Source organism: Convolutriloba macropyga, chromosome 5 (assembly GCF_964194025.1).
Source record: "Convolutriloba macropyga chromosome 5, txConMacr16.3, whole genome shotgun sequence".
Lineage (NCBI taxonomy): Eukaryota > Metazoa > Xenacoelomorpha > Acoela > Convolutidae > Convolutriloba > Convolutriloba macropyga.
This window is the reverse complement of record NC_134472.1, coordinates 31,295,341-31,317,784: the sequence shown is the minus strand read 5'-3', so window position 1 is coordinate 31,317,784 and position 22,444 is coordinate 31,295,341. Positions and strand designations below refer to the sequence as shown.

General features: G+C 35.6%; 2 protein-coding genes across 2 annotated transcripts in view; one reads left to right on the top strand and one right to left on the bottom strand.

Annotated features, from left to right (window-relative positions):
• The window catches only part of LOC142339330 (transmembrane protease serine 11G-like), a 528,023-nt gene that overhangs the window by 493,237 nt on the left and 12,342 nt on the right, over positions 1-22,444 (bottom strand). The gene's annotated exons all lie outside the window — the stretch shown is intronic.
• The window catches only part of LOC142339328 (syndetin-like), a 299,712-nt gene continuing 293,553 nt past the window's right edge, over positions 16,286-22,444 (top strand). Inside the window, exons 1-2 of the mRNA XM_075389300.1 lie at positions 16,286-16,455; positions 16,706-16,805. The gene's annotated coding sequence lies outside the window, so the exon portion shown is untranslated. The remainder of the gene's footprint in view (positions 16,456-16,705; positions 16,806-22,444) is intronic.

Genomic DNA, 22,444 nt, shown 5'->3' with positions numbered 1-22,444 from the left:
TGTCACTCTAAATGAAGGTTATTTGAGATCAGGTAATAGAGGCAGCAATAACTTATACAGATTTTTAATCAAAATATAACAGATCAGCCTTCAATGAAAAGACAAATTTTGGTCTGTCTTTTTTACAGTTTTTTTTGAGACTGCCGATCTACGAATCTATTGCGGCTATTTTCTGGCAATCTGCCAGCTATGTTTAAGATCTGTTCACATTTTTTGGATCGGATTTTTCAAATGGTTTTACCAATCCATTCATAGTTCATTCTAAGCCTAGTTTTTTGTTTCAACCAAATTTCCATTTCTAGCTAGTGGTTTTTTGTCCACATGCGGCCTTTTGACAATAATTTTCTGTTTTTGTTTTAAGTTTTTTAATAGCCGCCCTCATCTTCTCAGCCGGCTATTATAGCGCTCCTATTTTTTTTTTACTTCGTCGAATAAAAAAATGTTTTGCTTTACCTCATTTTGCCGCTTTTTCTACATTTTGAGTGAAATCTTTTTGACTTCTCTAGGCTAGTTTCACTCTTTTCTCATTCTGCTCAAAGCGCTTTCAAACAGCAGCTACTCAGCAAAGCAATTCAAAATGAATAGAGTCAGTATAAAAAAAATCAAAGTCAGAAATAGAAACGGGATAAACCCATAAAGCCCATTTTTAAATGCCCGGTACTTGAACTTTGTTCTCATAAGTTTTATTTACTATCTATAATGCTTATTGGTTTTGATACTAGACCCTGTAGCCTCTCACTGAGAGACAGGAGTATGTTCAACTACGAAATGCCATCAAAATAAATCGGACTCAACTTTTTTTTCAATATCTTCTATTCTTCCAATCCTAATCATGCTTATTGGAATCAAGGCGTCTATTTTCCGGCAATCTGCCGGGTTTGTTTATCTGATTTTTTAGAAATGGTTTTCCTTATTCACTCATAGTCCGTTCTAGGTCTAGTTTTTTGTTTGGTCAATGAAAATTCTTTGAATTGTACGTCAGGACTTGTCCTGCTATGTTTTTTACTTCGTCGAACAAAAAAATGTTTTGCTTTACCTCATTTTGCCGCTTTTTCTACCTTTTGCGTGAAATCTTTTTGACTTCTCTAGGCTAGTTTCTCTCTTCTCTCTTTCTGCTAAAAGTGATTTTGAACATCAGTTGCTCAGCAAAGAAATTCAAAATGAACAGAGTCAGTATAAAAAAATTGAAGTCAGAAACAGAAACGGGATAAACCCATAAAGCCCAATTTTAGATGCCCGCTATTTGAACGTCGTTCCTATAAGGCTTAGTTACCACCTCTAATGCTTATTGGTATTGATAGTAAACCTGTAGCCTCTCTCTAAGAAACAGAAGGATGTTCGACTACGAAATGCCATCAAAATAAATCGGACTCAACTTTTTTTTCAATATCTATTCTTCCAATCCTAATCATGCTTATTGGAATCAAGGCGTCTATTTTCCGGCAATCTGCCGGGTTTGTTTATCTGATTTTTTAGAAATGGTTTTCCTTATTCACTCATAGTCCGTTCTAGGTCTAGTTTTTTGTTTGGTCAATGAAAATTCTTTGAATTGTACGTCAGGACTTGTCCTGCTATGTTTTTTACTTCGTCGAACAAAAAAATGTTTTGCTTTACCTCATTTTGCCGCTTTTTCTACCTTTTGCGTGAAATCTTTTGACTTCTCTAGGCTAGTTTCTCTCTTCTCTCTTTCTGCTAAAAGTGATTTTGAACATCAGTTGCTCAGCAAAGAAATTCAAAATGAACAGAGTCAGTATAAAAAAATTGAAGTCAGAAACAGAAACGGGATAAACCCATAAAGCCCAATTTTAGATGCCCGCTATTTGAACGTCGTTCCTATAAGGCTTAGTTACCACCTCTAATGCTTATTGGTGTTGATAGTAGCCCCTGTAGCCTCTCTCTAAGAAACAGAAGTATGTTCAACTACGAAATGCCATCAAAATAAATCGGACTTAAAAAATTTTTTTGTACAAAAAATCTTTTTTTTTTCATTATCTATTCTTCCAATCCTAATCATGCTTATTGGAATCAATGGCGGCTATTTTCCGGCAATCTGCCGGGTTTGTTTATCTGATTTTTTTTAAGAAATGGTTTTCCTTATTCACTCATAGTCCGTTCTAGGTCTAGTTTTTTGTTTGGTCAATGAAAATTCTTTGAATTGTACGTCAGGACTTGTCCTGCTATGTTTTTTACTTCGTCGAACAAAAAAAAGTTTTGCTTTACCTCATTTTGCCGCTTTTTCTACATTTTGCGTGAAATCTTTTTGACTTCTCTAGGCTAGTTTCTCTCTTCTCTCATTCTGCTAAAAGTGATTTTGAACATCAGTTGCTCAGCAAAGAAATTCAAAATGAACAGAGTCAGTATAAAAAATTGAAGTCAGAAGTAGAAACGGTATAAACCCATAAAGTCCAATTTTAGATGCCCGCTATTTGGACATCGTTCCTATAAGTCTTAGTTACAATCTCTAATGCTTATTGGTATTGATAGTAACCCTGTAGCCTCTCTCTAAGAAACAGAAGGATGTTCGACTACGAAATGCCATCAAAATAAATCGGACTCAACTTTTTTTTCAATATCTATTCTTCCAATCCTGATCATGCTTATTGGAATCAAGGCGTCTATTTTCCGGCAATCTGCCGGGTTTGTTTATCTGATTTTTTAGAAATGGTTTTCCTTATTCACTCATAGTCCGTTCTAGGTCTAGTTTTTTGTTTGGTCAATGAAAATTCTTGGAATTGTACGTCAGGACTTGTCCTGCTATGTTTTTTACTTCGTCGAACAAAAAAATGTTTTGCTTTACCTCATTTTGCCGCTTTTTCTACCTTTTGCGTGAAATCTTTTTGACTTCTCTAGGCTAGTTTCTCTTCTCTCATTCTGCTAAAAGTGATTTTGAACATCAGTTGCTCAGCAAAGAAATTCAAAATGAACAGAGTCAGTATAAAAAAATTGAAGTCAGAAGTAGAAACGGTATAAACCCATAAAGCCCAATTTTAGATGCCCGCTATTTGAACGTCGTTCCTATAAGTATTAGTTAACTCTCTCTAATGCCTATTGGTATTGATAGTAGCCCCTGTAGCCTCTCTCTAAGAAACAGAAGTATGTTCAACTACGAAATGCCTTCAAAAAAATGGGACTTAAAAAATGTTTTTGTACAAAAATCTTTTTTTTTCAATATCTTCAATTCTTTCAATCCCCATCATGCTTATTGGAATCAATGGCGGCTATTTTCCGGCAATCTGCGGGGTTTGTTTATCTGATTTTTTTTAGAAATGGTTTTCCTTATTCACTCATAGTCCGTTCTAGGTCTAGTTTTTTGTTTGGTCAATGAAAATTCTTTGAATTGTACGTCAGGACTTGTCCTGCTATGTTTTTTACTTCGTCGAACAAAAAAAAGTTTTGCTTTACCTCATTTTGCCGCTTTTTCTACATTTTGCGTGAAATCTTTTTGACTTCTCTAGGCTAGTTTCTCTCTTCTCTCATTCTGCTAAAAGTGATTTTGAACATCAGTTGCTCAGCAAAGAAATTCAAAATGAACAGAGTTAGTATAAAAAATTGAAGTCAGAAGTAGAAACGGTATAAACCCATAAAGTCCAATTTTAGATGCCCGCTATTTGGACATCGTTCCTATAAGTCTTAGTTACAATCTCTAATGCTTATTGGTATTGATAGTAACCCTGTAGCCTCTCTCTAAGAAACAGAAGGATGTTCGACTACGAAATGCCATCAAAATAAATCGGACTTAACTTTTTTTTCAATATCTTCTATTCTTCCAATCCCAATCATGCTTATTGGAATCAAGGCGTCTATTTTCCGGCAATCTGCCGGGTTTGTTTATCTGATTTTTTAGAAATGGTTTTCCTTATTCACTCATAGTCCGTTCTAGGTCTAGTTTTTTGTTTGGTCAATGAAAATTCTTTGAATTGTACGTCAGGACTTGTCCTGCTATGTTTTTTACTTCGTCGAACAAAAAAATGTTTTGCTTTACCTCATTTTGCCGCTTTTTCTACCTTTTGCGTGAAATCTTTTTGACTTCTCTAGGCTAGTTTCTCTCTTCTCTCATTCTGCTAAAAGTGATTTTGAACATCAGTTGCTCAGCAAAGAAATTCAAAATGAACAGAGTCAGTATAAAAAAATTGAAGTCAGAAGTAGAAACGGTATAAACCCATAAAGCCCAATTTTAGATGCCCGCTATTTGAACGTCGTTCCTATAAGTATTAGTTACCTTTCTCTAATGCCTATTGGTATTGATAGTAGCCCCTGTAATCTCTCTCTAAGAAACAGAAGTATGTTCAACTACGAAATGCCTTCAAAAAAATGGGACTTAAAAAATGTTTTTGTACAAAAATCTTTTTTTTTCAATATGTTCTATTCTTTCAATCCCCATCATGCTTATTGGAATCAATGGCGGCTATTTTCCGGCAATCTGCCGGGTTTGTTTATCTGATTTTTTTAAGAAATGGTTTTCCTTATTCACTCATAGTCCGTTCTAGGTCTAGTTTTTTGTTTGGTCAATGAAAATTCTTTGAATTGTACGTCAGCACTTGTCCTGCTATGTTTTTTACTTCGTCGAAAAAAAATGTTTCGCTTTACCTCACTTTGCCGCTTTTTCAACATTTTGCGTGAAATCTTTTTGACTTCTCCAGGCTAGTTTCTCTCTTCTCTCATTCTGCTAAAAGTGATTTTGAACATCAGTTGCTCAGCAAAGCAATTCAAAATGAACAGAGTTAGTATAAAAAATTGAAGTCAGAAGTAGAAACGGGATAAACCCATAAAGCCCAATTTTAGATGCCCGCTATTTGAACATCGTCCCTATAAGTCTTGGTAACAATCTCTAATGCTTATTGGTATTGATAGTAACCCTGTAGCCTCTCTCTAAGAAACAGAAGTATGTTCAACTACGAAATGCCATCAAAATAAATTGGACTTAAAAAATGTTTTTGTACAAAAAATCTCTTTTTAAATTTCTTCTATACTTTCAATCCTAACCATGCTTATTGGAATCAATGGCGGCTATTTTCCGGCAATCTGCCGGGTATGTTTATCTGATTTTTTTTAAAAAATGGTTTTCGTTATTCACTCAGTCCGTTCTAGGTCTAGTTTTTTGTTTGGTCAATGAAAATTCTTTGAATTGTACGTCAGGACTTGTCCTGCTATGTTTTTTACTTCGTCGAACAAAAAGATGTTTTGCTATACCTCATTTTGCCGCTTTTTCAACATTTTGCGTGAAATATTTTTGACTTCTCTAGGCTAGTTTCTCTCCTCTCATTCTGCTAAAAGTGATTTTGAACATCAGTTGCTCAGCAAAGCAATTCAAAATGAACAGAGTCAGCATAAAAAATTGAAGTCAGAAATACAAACGGAATAAACCCATAAAGCTCAATTTTAGATGCCCGCTATTTGAACGTCTTTCCTATAAGTCCTAGTTACAATCTCTAATGCTTATTGGTATTGATAGTAACCCTGTAGCCTCTCTCTTAGAAACAGAAGTATGTTCAACTACGAAATGCCTTCAAAAAAATGGGACTTAAGAAATGTTTTTGTACAAAAATATATTTTTTTTTCAATATCTTCTTTTCTTTCAATCCCAATCATGCTTATTGGAATCAACGGCGGCTGTTTTCCGGCAATCTGCCGGGTATGTTTTGATATTCGAGTGATTAATTGCTCTCGAACGAAGTTTGAAGCAATTGTAAACGTGTTGGTCTTTTTACGACTCGAAGAGGAGTATTGGTATTCTACAGGTTTTATCGCCGCAACTACCCCCACTTACCCCAAGCCTCTTGAACTGAAAAATTGCGTCTGCATTTTATAAAATACTCTTTTGTGTTTTATTGGGCTACTTTTTTTTCCCCCGTGTCTATTTTGATTCTGATTTCGGTAAGGTTAGGTTAGAGGTTATAATGCACGACGCTTCGAGTTGTTTCCAGTATTCTGCCGGCTATGTTTTTAATGCAAAAACTTTTGCTTGACCGATTTGACTTTTCGAGTGGCTTTTGCGCCCTTGGCTTTTTCCGTTTGCGTGATTTAAAGTTTGCTCTTATTCAGAATTTTAAGCAGCTGAACTCAAGTGGCGGGGGGCTTACTACCGAAAGTCAAATGAAAAATGCGTCGAAATTGGTGTCAACTTTTTCGAGAGCAATTCTTGCGACGTTACGTTGGTTTGGGTGACGTTAGTTTTGTCCTTATGGTTTTAACTCAGAGAAATGAAGCAAAATTAATTAGTTCCAGCGTTCTTTACTTTGTTTCCCTGTAAGTTCCTCAATGGTAAATTTTATTAATCCTTAAAATTTAGAGAGAGGTATGAGGAGGTTGCCAATTATTACAATAATTTTTCTGAAATTTGATATCCATATATCTCAGTTATTTCTACTGTTGGGTAAAGTTTAAACCCAATTATTTTTTTCGTTGATTCTTTTCAGATTTTCAGTGGTCAAGAAATAAAGTCAGTTGTCCTTTGAAGTCATGATATGATTGGTTTTTCGTCCAGCAGTTTTTCTAGTCATTTGAATTAGGACAGACAAATTTTCTGTGTCCATGCTATTAATATAATGGAGCGAAAACACCGAGTCAGTCAGTTCATTTAAATTATTAGTTTATTTTTATAAAACTATACATTTTTTGCAAATTCTTATAGACTTGCGTCATTAATGCAACTGCTTAAAATCAGATATTCATGGTAAAAAACAGAAGAACTATTTTCGAATCCATAATCTATCAGTGATAAACATTCCTATTTGTGTACCACGTTAAGAAAAATATAACTGTTTCAATATTCAGACTTTTTTGAAGGAATCCCATGACTTTCTGTTGAGTTAAGTTGGGTTGCTTTTTGTTCACTTATTAATAGCCGCCGTCAGTTTTTCAACAGCTATTATTTTGCGCTCTCCTTTTTAAATTCTCATTACCTTTTGATCGCGTTTTTCGTTTTACATAAGTCACGATTTTCACGTTTGACTCTTGACTTACTTCACTCACTGTTTCAATTAAATGGGTTTTCAATTCTCTCACTCATTGAATTTCGCATTGTAGTGAATACGGTCAATGTTTAAACAGCAAAATGAAAAGAAACGGGATAAACCGATAAAGCCCCGGTCATTAAGTCAGTGTGTATTAGGTTGAGTGATTGCTAGCTGACATTAGTAATAAGCTTAATAGATTTCAGTTTAGAAGCTGAATTATGCATAGTTTTAGAATCTAAACATAAGATCTGCACGCCAAATTAGAAATTTAGAACACTTTTTGACACTTAAGAGAACAAATCGGCCAATTTAAATCTTAATTTTTATGTGCGTCAAGTGGGTCAACGGGTGATATTGGGTGGCTGTTTCGATACTTTTATTTATATATACGTTCTACGATACTTCCTGGATCCATGTGCTTTTTGAATCTTTTTCTTTGTTTTAGTCTAGTGTAGTCATGGCTACACTGGTATTTAAAATTTTCCCTACGATCTAACAGAGAAAGTATGCTCAATAATATGCACGAAAAGTATGCTTTCTTCACGAGATATCCTTTTCTTGTTTGGATTTAAGGTTTGCAAAACGGTTTGGAGTGAAACACTTATTGGTGGCTTGATGGAGTTTCTTGTCATGAAATTGTTTCCGACGTTGTTTTTCCGATGAGTGGAGGATCAACTTTTTTATAGTGAATGCATAGGGTAGTGGATTTGAAACAAAATTATGGTTGTGAAAATCACACAAACTCCCCGCCACCTAATTACTTTACCACCTAAATACTTACCAGCTAATTACTTACAAGCTGTCTAATAAATATCTCAAAATCCAAGGGTTGAGGGACCAAATGTTTTCTTGAAAAGGTGGTTATTCCAAAAACAAGCTTTGGAGCAAAGAGTTGCAAAATCGCTGTCTACTAGAGAAAGACAGTTTTTGCAAATTTATACATCCAGAGGTCACCAGGATCACTCGGTTCAAAACGAGAGACATAGGATAACAGTACGAATCAATTCAAATTGATCGGTGTGTGTGCTGGAATTTGCCTTTTCTAATTTTTTTCAGAAAAACTTTGAAAAATGAAACTGTTTGCAGAAAAACAGCCAGGATGGATGACATCTTTCTCGTTGAGCAGTCTCGTTCCTGGCAACTTATCAATTAAGTTCTGTAGCTGTTGCTGTCGTTATACGGCGTTTCAGCTAGTTTTTCGCCTATATAGCAATAATGTGTTGGCTAAATGTATATTATTTAAAGCTTATAACTCAACAAGGAGGCTCGTTAATGTGCGTTTGCACATGATGTCCCGACCCGCGCTCATTTACAGTTTTGACTTAACTGTCTTTTGACTTACATTTTTGACAAAAACATAATCAAAAATAGATGTTTGAGTTGATCGTTACACAACCAAACTAAAAATTGAATTACTTAGTACCATGCCTCATTACAGCGCTCACGAGATCTGTCATTAAAAAGACTACGAGAAAAAACAAACAACAAAATAAGCAAAAACAAAAATTTCACGGCAAAAACTCAATATCTAAATTTAAAAGCACCTAGTTATAACGTCAACTTACAATCAGACAAAACCCTAACTACACAAATTTAATTTTTCCTAACTACACAGCAGATGGGATTTCTCCTTAATGAGACTAGCTAACAAGTCGACAAAAAGAAGAAATAATGAGAAATTCAAAAATCAATCAACATTTTTTAAGCCAATTAATTTCAAGTCTTAAAAATCATTAGCTTTTAACGAAATAATTCTTGATAAATTTACTAAGTCATAATGAAACCAATAGGCCCTGTCTTTGGTTAGACTAGGCCATTAGAACGGACTATAGATGCAGAAAAATTACGAGCAACTAATTACACTGCGAAAACACAAATTAGTGAAGCAATTAATTAAAATCATTAGCTATTATCTGAATAATATGTATTTTTGTTTCAATTTCTATTTAAACTAATTCAGTTAAATTTATACTGAATGAATAAATAGGTTCGAATGAGCCACATTTGAAAATCTTTGGGATCTATATTACGCGATTGTGCTAGAGGAGAAAAAACACAAATACATTACTCTTATAACTACTTATGAAAACGAATATTGTCCAACAAACAAAATGTCATTTACGTTATAGTATCAGTATACATGTTAATTTTTAAAATACAGTAAATGATATGGGACCTCTCAATGATGAGAATAAGTTACAAGTTGACGAAAACAACTACAAAAAGTGAAAAAATTGCAAAATCCTTAAAATATTGAAATTGTATAAAATTATAAACTTCAAGAATATCCGCTATGAACTGACTGCTTTGGGTAACTTTATTCAATCAATCCTCAATTACAAGCTTATGAGACCGGTCATTATTTTACGGCTGCCTAAAGACCAAAAAACAGGCTAACACAGCAAATTCAGAAAAAAATTGAGCGAGAAAAGTGTCGAAGCCATTAAAAATGAACTTTTCAGTCAAAACTTTTCTACTTTCAATTTACTTTACCAGAATCTGGATTCTTCCTGTTAACAATTTGACTCCAATAAATCAACAAACATAAACAAATACATTAAAACAAGGAAATTTTTTGAGAAAAACCGTAGTATCAACGCCATTAAATTCAATAGCTTTCAACGGAAGCTAATAAATACGCTAGGTTATGCCTCAATAAAACGATTCGGATGTTTGTCATTCATAGCTCATCAATAAGACATTACAAAAAGTCATTGACTATGAAAACAACAAACACAGGCAAAATTCAAAAACTAAGTAGAAAAGTGCGAGAAGTGTCGCAGCCATTTACACCAAAAGCTTTTCTCTGAAAACTTTGTATGATCCATTGAACGTCTTCTCTAAGCCCTTGCAACTGTCAGTATTAGGGTAATGTGTTAAGATTCCAAAAGAAACCAAAATAACGAAAAAAATATCCAAAAATTTTTTAAAAGAATTGTGAAAACTCCTGCATCGAAGTCATAACATCAATAGCTAGAACACAAAACCGCTAACTAGATTAATTTTTGTAGAAGTAAAAAGGAGGGTTCCAGTCATAGACTGACTTACAGTTAACTAAATAAGGATTAAGATCGTTTAATGTTATAAAAATTTCTCGAAAAATCATTTTTAAAGTCAGCCCTTAAATTCATTAGCTCTCAACGGAAGGCAATAAATACGCTCAGTTAACCCCCGATTGGAGGACAAGAATATTTCTCATGCATAGGGAATCAACAAGACATCATGATAATCTTATGACTATGGAAACAACAATAAATACAGGCAAAAAGCAAAAATTCAGTGGAAAAGTGCGAAGAAAGTGCGAAGCCGTTTAAACCATAAGCGTTTCTCTGGAAAAATTATCCACGATCCATTGAACATCTTCTCCAAGCCAATGGGAGATATCAATATCAGGATAATTAGGTAAAATTTCAAGAGGGACCAATAATAGGAAAATATCCAACAAATTTTTGAAAAAATTCTGTAATCTTGTGGCATTGAAGTCATATAATAAATAGTAAGAAGATAAAACCGCTAACCAGATTCTTTTTTGGTTGCAGTAGAAAGTAAGGGGGTCCTGTCATTATGGAGAATGACTTGCAATTCACGAAAATAAGTTTATGATCGGTTAATGTTAAAAAAAAGTTTCTCGAAAAATCTTTAAAGTCTTAACAGACAAAAGTTGTCCACTCAATGCTCTAGATAGGTTCAGTTCAAGCTCATTACGAAACCTATTGCAATTTTATTCAACGAGTCTATGCCATAGGACTCCAAAATTTAGTAAAACCTCAAAAAGGAAATCAAAATTACGAAAACTCAGTGTCGAAGCCAAAAAAACAGCGATTCCTTGGAAACGAATTTTTTGTTCATTGGGCTTCATTAGACTGTAAATCAGCTTTGTCATTAACGGAGCCTTTGTATGAAAAGTGACTAGTCTCTAGGTGACTTAAGAAAACAGAAAAATATGAAGTTTTCAAAAAAAGTGCTCTCAAATAGAATTCGAATATTTTTATAGTAAATTTCCCTATGAGACCAGAACTAGTCATTTTATCGCCCTTCGTCTAATAGGAACTCAAAATTGATTCTTTTTGTGGCGTGAAATGTAATTTTGAATCAATTTTTTAATTTAAAAAATCTTAATTTTAAGAAAAATTACACTAAAAGTGACTAAAATCATGTCAAATATCACGTGTTCACACAAAACTTCAATCCTCGATAACTAATAGACGAAATTTAAAAAAAATCTTTTGAGTTTCGAATTCTACGCTGGACGAGCTTTTTAATGATACACACAGTTCTCTACGATGAATATATCGATCGGCCAAAATTGTCTGAACAAAAAAAACCCATTTGAGTATATAGTTCCTCCCCCCACAAGTGGGGTCGGAGCAATTAAGAGCATCTATTTTAGTACATCTACCTGTTCTTACTTTAGGCAGACTTATATCAGGAGTAAGGTAAATGTAAAATGCTGGTTTTTGGTTACAAGACCACCAAATTGAACAGCGTGTGTGAAAATTTTTTCGTTTAGTTTTGAGCATGAGACATAAATTCTAAAGCCTGTTTTAGTTTTTTCGATTAGATGAGCTTCTTCAGCGTTTTCTTCGTCCTCCAAATGCTAATCAACTTCAGAGCTTAGCGTATATTAAAACGTTTTAAAAAATCGACGTTTAATGAAAACGTATGGTTTTGAAATTGAGTTAAGGCGAGACGACCTAGAATATGACTTGATTAAAAATTGAGATTTAAACTGGTGGTTGAAAAAGTTGCACATCTCAGCCGAAGGTACAAGTGTTCTGATCGTGTATTGTTTCATTTATCTACAGATGAGCTATGAATGACAATAGTTTAACCAGCTTCCTCTGCGCATACTAACACTGCTACACATCACACTCTACGCTACATTGAATGAAGGAAAGGACGTTTTCATGTCAGCATCATCCAGCTCAAACACAACATCCAGCCTCTTCAAATCCCTCAGAGCAAACAGTCAAGAAGATTCTAGAAGCTTCTCTTCCATGTCAGCAATCGGTGACGCATCTAGGTGAGGTGTTATTTTGAGTGTTTTACAGATCAATTAAAAGTATTGCAAAAAATGAAAAATGTCTGTGGTCAGATGTTCGAATTACTTTTAGTAGCATTGGAATTGTTTTTTTTCTCTAAAGCAATTGTTGGATTTTGTACAACAGGTCAGATTGAGCCGAAGTGTTTTTATGCGTCTTCACCTGTTTGCTAAACTTCATTTTCATATATTTTTCAGTTGGAGTTAAGAGTTCTTTTTTCGATCAAGCATAATTTGCAATCTTGAACCTCGATTATGGATTGTATGTAGAGCTTCAATGGGATACATTCATCGGGATGATCGTAAGTTGCCATCGGATCCGCAGCTGGAGCATGACATCGTGGACTCAATTGCATCTGAGTACTATCTGCCCTCGGATGACTTCGACGCTGGTTCTCATGAACTGAAGAAGCTTATGACAGGAGGCAATATTGATATGCACCACTTGGAGTTACTAATGCAGCAGATGAAGCGTCAACTGCAGGTGAACGCTTTTTCAAATGTTGAGATGTCATTTTTGAGGGACAATAATTTTGAAACCTGGAATAGGAAAAGTTGGCGCTGAATGTGGTCAATTCAGTTGCAGGATTAGAATATGACATTTTTATTTTTTGTTATTACTAGCTGCGATAGCGAGCTTTTATTGGACCACTTATTAATAGCCGCCCTCATCTTCTCAGCCGGCTATTATAGCGCTCCTAATTTTTTTTTTACAATTCAAAGAATTTGAATTGTATTGGGGCGCTGTCTTTTTACGACTCGAAGAGGAGTATTGAGATTCTGCAGGATTTTACGACTCGAAGAGGAGTATTGAGATTCTGCAGGATTTTACGACTCGAAGAGGAGTATTGAGATTCGACAGGTTTTTACGACTCGAAGAGGAGTATTGAGATTCTACAGGTTTTTACGACTCGAAGAGGAGTATTGAGATTCTACAGGTTTTTACGACTCGAAGAGGAGTATTGAGATTCTACAGGTTTTTTTTAGCAGAAAGCAAGTTTGTTCATGACTTGAATATTGACTTCTTTGTGTTCGAGCATTTACCTCAATTTTTGATTGTTGACTTCTGTTTTCGAACATTGGACTTTAACAGTAGCTTCGTTTGTAATGTATAGTAATTAGGAACTGCTGGTAATGTTCAAGGTGAAGAGGTCGTTTTGAGATTTTTCGTTCCTATACAAGTCACCCCCGATTATGTAAACTACACCGCACAACCCCCCACCCCGCCCCCTACTTATATACCCCCCACCCCCACCGCCTACCTACCCCCCCCCCCCCCCCCCAAATCACCTACCTACCCCCCCCGCCCCAAACTACCCCCCCACCTACCCCTACCCCCAAACTAGCCCCTCCCTTCACCTAACTACCCCCACCTACCCCGCCCCCAACTACCCCAGCGCTACCCACCTACCCAACCTATCTACCCCACCAACCACCTAGCTCCCCCACACCTAATAAAATGTCGGCATTTTTAAAACACTTTATTGTGGTTTGTTGGGTTACTTTTTTTGCCTGTCTATTTTGATGTTCTGATTTCGGTAAGGTTAGGATACAGATTATAATGCACATAATTCGAGTCGTTTCCGGTATTCTACCGGCTGTTTTTTTAAGCAGAAAGAAAGTTTGTTCATGACTTGAATTTTGACTTCTTTCTGTTCGAGCATTTGCCTCAGTTTTTGATTGTTGACTTCTGTTTTCGAACATTGGACTTTAACAATAGCTTAATTTGTAATGGATATCAATTGGTAACAGTCTGTAATTCGAGGTGAAGAGGTCAATTTGAGAAAACTTGATCCCATTTAACTACCTACCCCCCCCCCCCAAAAAAAAAAAAACTACCCTCACACGTACCTAACCCCCTACCCCAACGTACCTACCCCCCCCCCTCCCAACGTACCTACCCCCCCCCTCTCAACGTGCCTACCCAACCCCAACGTACCTACCCCCCCGTACCTTCGTACCTACCTGCCCCTCCCCCGCAACGTACTTACCCCGCCCCACCTACCTAGAGCCCCCCACATAACTACCTACCTACCCCCCCCTCCCCCCCCCCCCCTCTACCACCACCTACACACACCCCTGAATTGAAAAAAATTTTATTATGTTATATTGGTCTACTATTTTTTTGTATTTCTAGTGTTTTTTTTTCGGTATTCTGATTTTGTTCAAGTTAGAATAGAGATTATTTTGCACAACGATTCGAGTCGTTTCTGGTTATACCGGCTATGTTTTTTAGCAGAAAGCAAGTTTGTTCATGACTTGAATTTTGACTTCTTTCTGTTCGAGCATTTACCGCCGTTTTTGATTGTTGACTTCTGTTTTCGAATATTGGACTTTAACAGTAGCTTCGTTTGTGTAGTAATGTGTAGTAAGTAGGAACTGCAGGTAATGTTCAAGATGAAGAGTCATTTTGAGGTTTTGAGATTTTTCTTCCTTTATAAGTCACCCTATTTATCTAAAATACACCGCACAACCCCCCACCACCTATCAACCCCCCCAACACCTACCTACACCCCCCACCGCCCCGCACGTCCCCCCAACTTAACCACACCTACCCCTACCCCCTCCCTTCACCCACCCCACCTCTCTACCCCTCCCCCCGCTACTTACCCCCCACCTACCCTTGCCCACCAAACTACCCCCTCCCTTCACCTAACTACCCCCACCTACCCCCCCCCCCCACTACCCCAGCACTACCCACCTCCCCAACCTATCTACCCACCCACCCCACCTAGCTCCCCCCGCACCTGAAAATTGTCGGCATTTTGAAACTTTAATGTGTGTTGTTGGTCTACTTTTGTTTTTTCTCTTGTCTATTTTGATGTTCTGGTTTCGGTAAAGTTTGGTTAGAGATTATAATGCACGGCGATTCGAGTTGTTTCCGGTATTCTACCGGCCATGTTTTTTTAAAGATCTGTTCACACATTTTCCTGTTTTTTGAAGTCAATTTGGAGTAGTGTTTTTGGTCACGCCGAAACAGGAAATGCAGCGAAAAAGCGAGTGGTGTTGCGGCGTGATATTTTTCGCTCTAATTTTAAAGTAGAGTAAGAAAACGGTGTTTGAACAAAAATCGCTTTCTCGCTAGTGGTTTTTTGTTCACATGCGGCAATTTCACTTTGATTTTTTCTGTTCCAATTTTTTGGATCGGATTTTCTATATCGTTTTCCCAATCCATTCATAGTCCGTTCTAGGCCTAGTTTTTTGTTTGGTCAATGAAAATTCTTTGAATTGTACGTCAGGGCTTGTCCTGCTATGTTTTTTACTTCGTCGAACAAAAAAATGTTTCGCTTTACTTCATTTTGCCGCTTTTTTGCGTGAAATCTTTTTGACTTCTCTAGGCTTGTTTATCTCTTCTCTCCTTCTGCTAAAAGTGATTTTGAACATCAGTTGCTCAGCAAAGCAATTCAAAATGAAAAAGAGTCAGTATAAAAACTTGAAGTCAGAAATACAAACGGGATAAACCCATAAAGCCCAATTTTTAGATGCCCGCTATTTTGAACGTCGTTCCTATAAGTATTAGTTTACCTCTCTCTAATGCCTATTGGTATTGATAGTAGCCCCTGTAGCCTCTCTCTAAGAACAGAAGTGTGTTCAACTACGAAATGCCATCAAAATAAATGGGACTTAAAAATGTTTTTGTACAAAAAATCTTTTTTCAATATTTTTTCATTCAATCCCAATCATGCTTATTGCAGGCGGCTATTTTCCGGCAATCTGCCCGGTATGTTTGAAAGTATTTGAATTGTTTCGGGGCATTGTCTGAAGATTTGTTCAAAATGTCGATAAGTCGAATTCGAGTAGTGATTCATTCTTCAATATAATACGTTGGGCTCTTCGATAGAAAACAATATTAGGGTTGCTGAAACAAGGTTGCTAGGAAGTTTTTGCGCTTTTCGACATTTTGCATCAAGACTTGTTAGGCTAGTTTAATTCGCCCATTCCGCTCAAAGCCCTTTTTATGAATCAGCAGTTCTCGTGAAATTGAACGGAGTAAATGAAATAAAACGAAATCATTAATCAATAATAACACGCACTTTGATATTTTTGGAAAACGGTTTTTCGGTTTCTCTTTTTATTTGAATACTAATTGGTATCATGATAACAGGTCTTGGCTATTCTCGGGAATATACTGGGCAGTTCAACTTTGCGCAGTACTATTTTAAGTGGGTTTTTTTTGTGTTCTTATTACAAAAATTCTGTCGCAAGTTTTTAAGATTCAATTTTTTTTAGGTTGTATCCAAAAAGATGTCATATCAGATTTTGGAGAAGCAGCGGGCTATGTGAAGGAGTTGGCAAGAGTGCAGGAGTTGCAGAAAGACCTTCAGGGTACTCTACGAGTGTGTAGGGACAGCAGAAGTCACTTGCAAGTAGCCAGACATTGCAACACGGAGTCGGTCCTCGAGCTGTTCGGGTTCTACCGAAGGAAGTGTAACAACGCAACGGTGCTCAAATGTCTGGGTAATAAATTCACCGGTACCAAATGCACTAAGTTTTCGCTCAGTTAATCAGTTTTATGATGTTGGTTGTAAAAATGGGTGAAACTCAAATGAAATTGTAAAAAAATGAATTTGCTACTGTGTAGTTTTTTGTTTTATTGTTTAAAAATGGCAGCCTTTATAGATTCTCATGTCAAAATTCCGTTGTAGGAAATCAAATTTGTATCCATTATGATTCATTTCCTTTAAATTATTTGGGTATCTATGCGTAGGTCACATAACTACCCTGCAACGGACTGACCTGTTGATTGAGCAGATGCTGCAAGAAGGTGACTTTCCAGGGCCGTACAGCTGTGTCTCGAATGTAGACAGGCGAGTATTTGAATGATATGATATGAAGTCAAAGTACATAAAATCAGATTCAATCGCATCGTTCCTGAAGCAGGTCAAATTTCGTGCACTTGTAGTACTTGTTTGTTTTGAGCAATTATTTAACGACTCGAAGAGGCGTTATGCTTTTAATTGCTCTCAAACGAAGTTTGTAGCAATTATATTAGTCTCGTCGGTCTCTTTTACGACTCGAAGAGGAGTATTGAGATTCTACAGGTTTTTACGACTCGAAGAGGAGTATTGAGATTCTACAGGTTTTTACGACTCGAAGAGGAGTATTGAGATCTACAGGTTTTTTACAATTCAAATAATTTGAATTGTATTGGGGTGCTGTCTTTTTACGACTCGAAGAGGAGTATTGGGTTTTTCTTAAGGGTTTTTCTTTTTTACCGGAAGTACTATTCGTTCAGACGATGTTTTGACCTAAAGCGTAAGTGAGTAAAATTGGCGTGTGAACTGTTTTTTTTCTGACCGAGAGAAGTTTTTTGATCATGCGCTAAGTTTTGTGAATGACTTTTTGACTTTGCACAGTAGTTTTTGACTGAAAGGCACATAGATAACCGTTTTTAGACGTTTTTCGTCTAAATGGCACAGTTTTTTTGCTTGTAATTTGGTTTTTTTGTAGAAATATTTTTTATTCCATTTTATATTGAAATGTAAGTTTTGGGAATGATACCACAGTTTTTTTGCATAGCCTGAAATTGCGTTTCAAGTTCAAAATTGGCACATGTTTCTTGATTTTTTAGGTATTTTTTGGCTTTTTCTTAATTTCTTTATTTTTGGATCGTTTAAGCTGTCTTTTTTGTCAAATATCATTTAATATGGCAACTTCCCTTTCATAATTTATATACTTATTACCTCTTTCTACCTCGATGTAATTTTTGTTTTATAAATTTGTACATATGCTAATCCGATTTTGGTAGTTTTTTTGTTTGTTTTTTGCTTTTTATTTACTAGAAAAATTCTTTTTGTGCACTATGAGGAGCTTTAATTTTGTTTCAATAAAAAATGCAATCATTTTGTTGGCGTTTTTGAAAAAACAGTTTTTTCATAAATATAGTCTTAAAATTTTTTTTGATCATTTTTTGCAAAATGTTTCATTGTTTTTTATGTGTGATTTCTGCTTTTCTTTTTTCGGATTTTTTTCAGGAGGATGGATTTCTGTCTCGGATGACTCATTGTCTTTTCCATGTCTCGAATGCTGAACAATGAAATGTATTCTTTTTTCTTGATTTTTTTAATTTGATTTTTTACATTCAAAAATCAAGAATTAGTCTTTTTTACGGATTTCTTTACATTTTTGACCAATATTGTTCACATTCTAGTTTGTATCATTTTAGTTTTGTCCTGGCACCTAGTTTTATATTGGTAATATTTATTTTTTCAGTTGCTAAAGAATTGAATGATTTCAGAGTTTTCTTTGATGTTCGTCCTTTCTTTTGTTTGCAATCGATTAATTCAACATAAAGCAATACTGGGAGTTTGCTAGTAAGCATTTTCCAACATTTTAACTTATTACTATTAATTGCAATTTTCTTCCAGGCTGGGAATTGTTTTTAATCGAATTTTTTTGCCTTTGAATATTTTTCTGTTGCTTATGTCTTTTCTATGATAAATTTCTTTTTTGAATTAGTATGAAATCATGTCTAGCATATATACCACAAGGAAGACGTATGTGCTGCTTTGTCTTGATGCAGTGAATAGGAATCTAATTATAGTGATCCCTTATTCCTGAATTTGAGCTGGTTTTGAAAAGTTTATCTTTTGAAAAATTTAACTTGGATTATATTTCTATCTGCCGTTTGCTTTTCACGATCTTTTTGAGATTAGAATTATAAATTATCTGAGGACAATTGAAAGCCTTGTTAGTTTGTTCAGCCTATCAGTTTTTTTTGGCCATCCTAAATTCGAAGTTTTTTAACGTTACCAAACTTTTTCAATGATATAAAATTTTGCTGCATTTTGTTTCTCTTGGTGACAGTGGTTTATGTTTCATCAATTTTTTGATCAGACCTGGGGAGTTAATGAATAATGATTTAGTACAAAACGAAATGGCGTCAGCTTCTTTGTGAAAGTTTCGATGCTTCGAAGTCGCTTCGCGGAATTCTTCGGGCTATGTTTTTTTTTACAGGAAGTAGATTTGTTCACTCGGCATTTTGACCTAAAAGCGAAAGTGCGAAAAGCTGTCTTGGTGAACAGATTTTCCGGCAAGCGAGAGAAGTTTTCTGATCATGTGCTGCGTTTAGTGAATGACTTTTTGACTTTGAAAAGTAGTTTTTGACTGAATGGCACATATAGATAACCGTTTTTAGCCGTTTTTTTTTCGTCTAAACGGCCCTATTTTTTTTGCTTTTAATTTGGTTTCTTGTAGAAATAAATGTTATTGGATACTATATTGAAATGTCAACCTCGAAAATTGATGCCACAGTGTTTTTGCAGAGCCTGAAAATGCGTTTTAAGTTGAACAATTGGCACATATTTCTTGATTTTTTAGTTATTTTTTTGGCTTTTTTTCTATTAATTTCCTCATTTTTGGATCTTTTAACCGTCTTTTTGTCAAAATCAGTTAATATTCTAACTTCTCTTTGTAATTCATATACTCGTTCTACCTCGATGTAATTTTGTTTTAAAAAATTGTACATATGCTAGTCCAATTTTGGTAGTTTTCTTCCGATTTTCGTCAGTTTTTTTGTTTGTATTTTGGTTATAATTGCTAGAAATAGTCTTTTTGTGCAACATGAGGGAGCTAAATTTCGTTTCAATGAATTTTCAGTCATTTTTTGACGTTAAGTCTCTGAAAAACAATTGAAACTTTTTCCTAAATGCAATCTTAAAAGTTTTTTGACCATTTTTTCGCAAAATGTTTCAATTTTTCGTATTTATGAATTCTGCTTTTTCCTGTTTTTTTTCTCTTCAGGAAGATAGATCTTTCTATCGGATGACTAGTTATCTTTTCTATGTCTGGAGTGCTGAGCAATGAAATGTATTCGTTTTTCTTGAATTTTTTAAATTTATTTTAACTTTCGAAAAATCAAGAATGTCTTTTTGTTACGGAGTTCCTTACGTTGTGCCCAGATTCTTCACATTCTAGTTAGTATCATTATAGCCTTGTCCTGGCACCTACATTTATTTTCGGTATATTGATTTTTCTAGTTGTTAAAAAATGAATGAATTCAGCTTTTTCTTAGATTTTCGTCATTTCTTTGGTTTGCAGTTGATTTTCATTCAACATAAGGCAGTACTGAGAGTTTGATAGCAAGCGTTTCCCAAATTTCACTTATGACTATTTACTGCAACTTTCTGCCGGCCTTGTTATAATTTAAACGATTTTTTGCCTTTCAATATTCTTCTGCTGCTTGTCTTTTCTATCAATTTAATTTTTGAATTAGTATGAAATCATGTTGTCTAGCATATGCACAACAAGGAACAAGTGTGTGTTGTTTTTTTTTGTCTTAATTGCAGTGATTAGAAGTGTTATTATAGGTGTTTTCTGTTTCTTACTTTAATTTTGAGCTTTCTTTTTTTGAAAAGATTTTACTTAGTTTCTAAGATTTTTTATCTGCCGTTTGCTTTCTCGATCTTTTTCAGATTAGAATCATGAATTATTTGAGGGCAATTGATAACCTTGTCAGCCTTTCAGACTATCAGTTTTTTGACCACATTAATTTTTTCGGATTTTTAACGTTACGAAACGTTTTCAATATAAAATTTTGCTGCATTTTTTCTTTTGGTGACAGTGGTTTAATTTTCACCAATTTTTAGAGCAGACCTGGAGAGGTAGTGAGTTAAGGGTTTAATGCAAGAAGTAGTGGCTTCAGCTGCAATTACGGTTTTGTTAGTGCAGTTTTGACGCTTCGAGTTGCTTCCGGAATATTTCCGGCTATGTTTTTCTTAAGATCTGTTCACACATTTTTCATGATTTTTGAATTCAAATTGGAGTAGTGATCTTGGTCACGCCGAAAACAGGAAATGGAGCGAAAAAAGCGAGTGGTTTTGTGGCGTGAATTTCACTATGTTTTTTAAAGTTGAGTGAGAAAACGGTGTTCAAAACAAAAATTCGGTTTTCGGTAGTGTTTTTTGTTCACATGCGGCAATTTCACTCTGATTTTTACTGTTTTTTCAATATTTGGATCGGATTTTTTTTCTAAATGGTTTTCCCAATCCATTCACAGCTCCTTCCAGGCCTAGGTTTTTTGTTTGAATTAAATTTTTATTTCTGGCTAGTGGTTTTGTTTTGTTCACATGCGGCATTGTGACATTGATTTTGTTTTTCTTCCTTATTTTTTGGATCTGGTTTTTTTAAAATGGTTTTCGCAATTCATTCATAGTCCATTTTAGGTCTAGTTTTTCTGTTTAGTCAACGAAAATTCTTTGAATTGTACGTCAGGACTTTTTCCTGCTATGTTTTTTTAGCAGAAATCAAGTTTGTTCATGACTTGAATTTTGACTTCTTTCTGTTCGAGCATTTACCTCCGTTTGTGATTATTGACTTCTGTTTTCGAACATTGGACTTTAACAGTAGCTTCGTGTGTAATATAAAGTAGTTAGGAACTGCTGGTAATGGTCAAGGTGAAGAGGTCATTTTGAGATTTTTTGTTCCTATCTAAGTCACCCCTAATTATCTAAACTACACCTTCACCTAGCTACCCCCTCCCCGCAACTACCCCAGCACTACCCGCTTCCCCAACCTATCTACCCACCCACCCCACCCAGCTCGCCCCACCCGCACCTAAAAATATGTCGGCATTTTTAAAACACTTTAATGTGGTTTGTTGGGCTACTTTTGTTTTTTTTTTTTTTCTCTTGTCTATTTTGATGTTCTGATTTCGGTAAGGTTATGTTAGAGATTATAATGCACGACGATTCGAATCGTTTCCGGTATTCTACTGGCTAGTTTTTTTTTTAGCAGAAAGCAAGTTTGTTCATGACTTGGAAGTTTGACTTCTTTCTGTTCGAGCTTTTACCTCCGTTTTTGATTGTTGACTTCTGTTTTCGAACATTGGACTTTAACAGTAGTTTTGTTTGTAATGTATAGTAATTAGGAACTGCTGGTAATGTTCAAGGTGAAGAGGTCATTTTGAGATTTTTTGTTCCTATATAACCTAATTTTTTTATACTACACCGCACAACCCCCCACCACCTATCTACCCCCCCCCCCCCCCCAACCGCCCCCCGCACCCCCCCCCCCCCAACTTACCCCCACCTACCCCTACCCCCTCCCTTCACCTAGCTACCCCCCACCTACCACCCCCCCACTACCCTAGCACTACCCACCTACCCAACCTATCTACCCACCCACCCCACCTAGCTCCCCCCCGCACCTGAAAATTGTCGGCATTTTGAAACTTTAATGTGTGTTGTTGGTCTACTTTTGTTTTTTTTCTCTTGTCTATTTTGATGTTCTGGTTTCGGTAAAGTTAGTTTAGAGATTATAATGCAGGACGATACGAGTCGTTTCCGGTATTCTACCGGCTTTGTTTTTTTGAAGCAGAAAGCAAGTTTGTTCATGACTTAAATTTTGACTTCTTTCTGTTCGAGCATTTACCTCCGTTTTGGATTGTTGACTTCTGTTTTCGAACATTGTACTTTAACAGTAGCTATGATTGTAATGTATAATAATT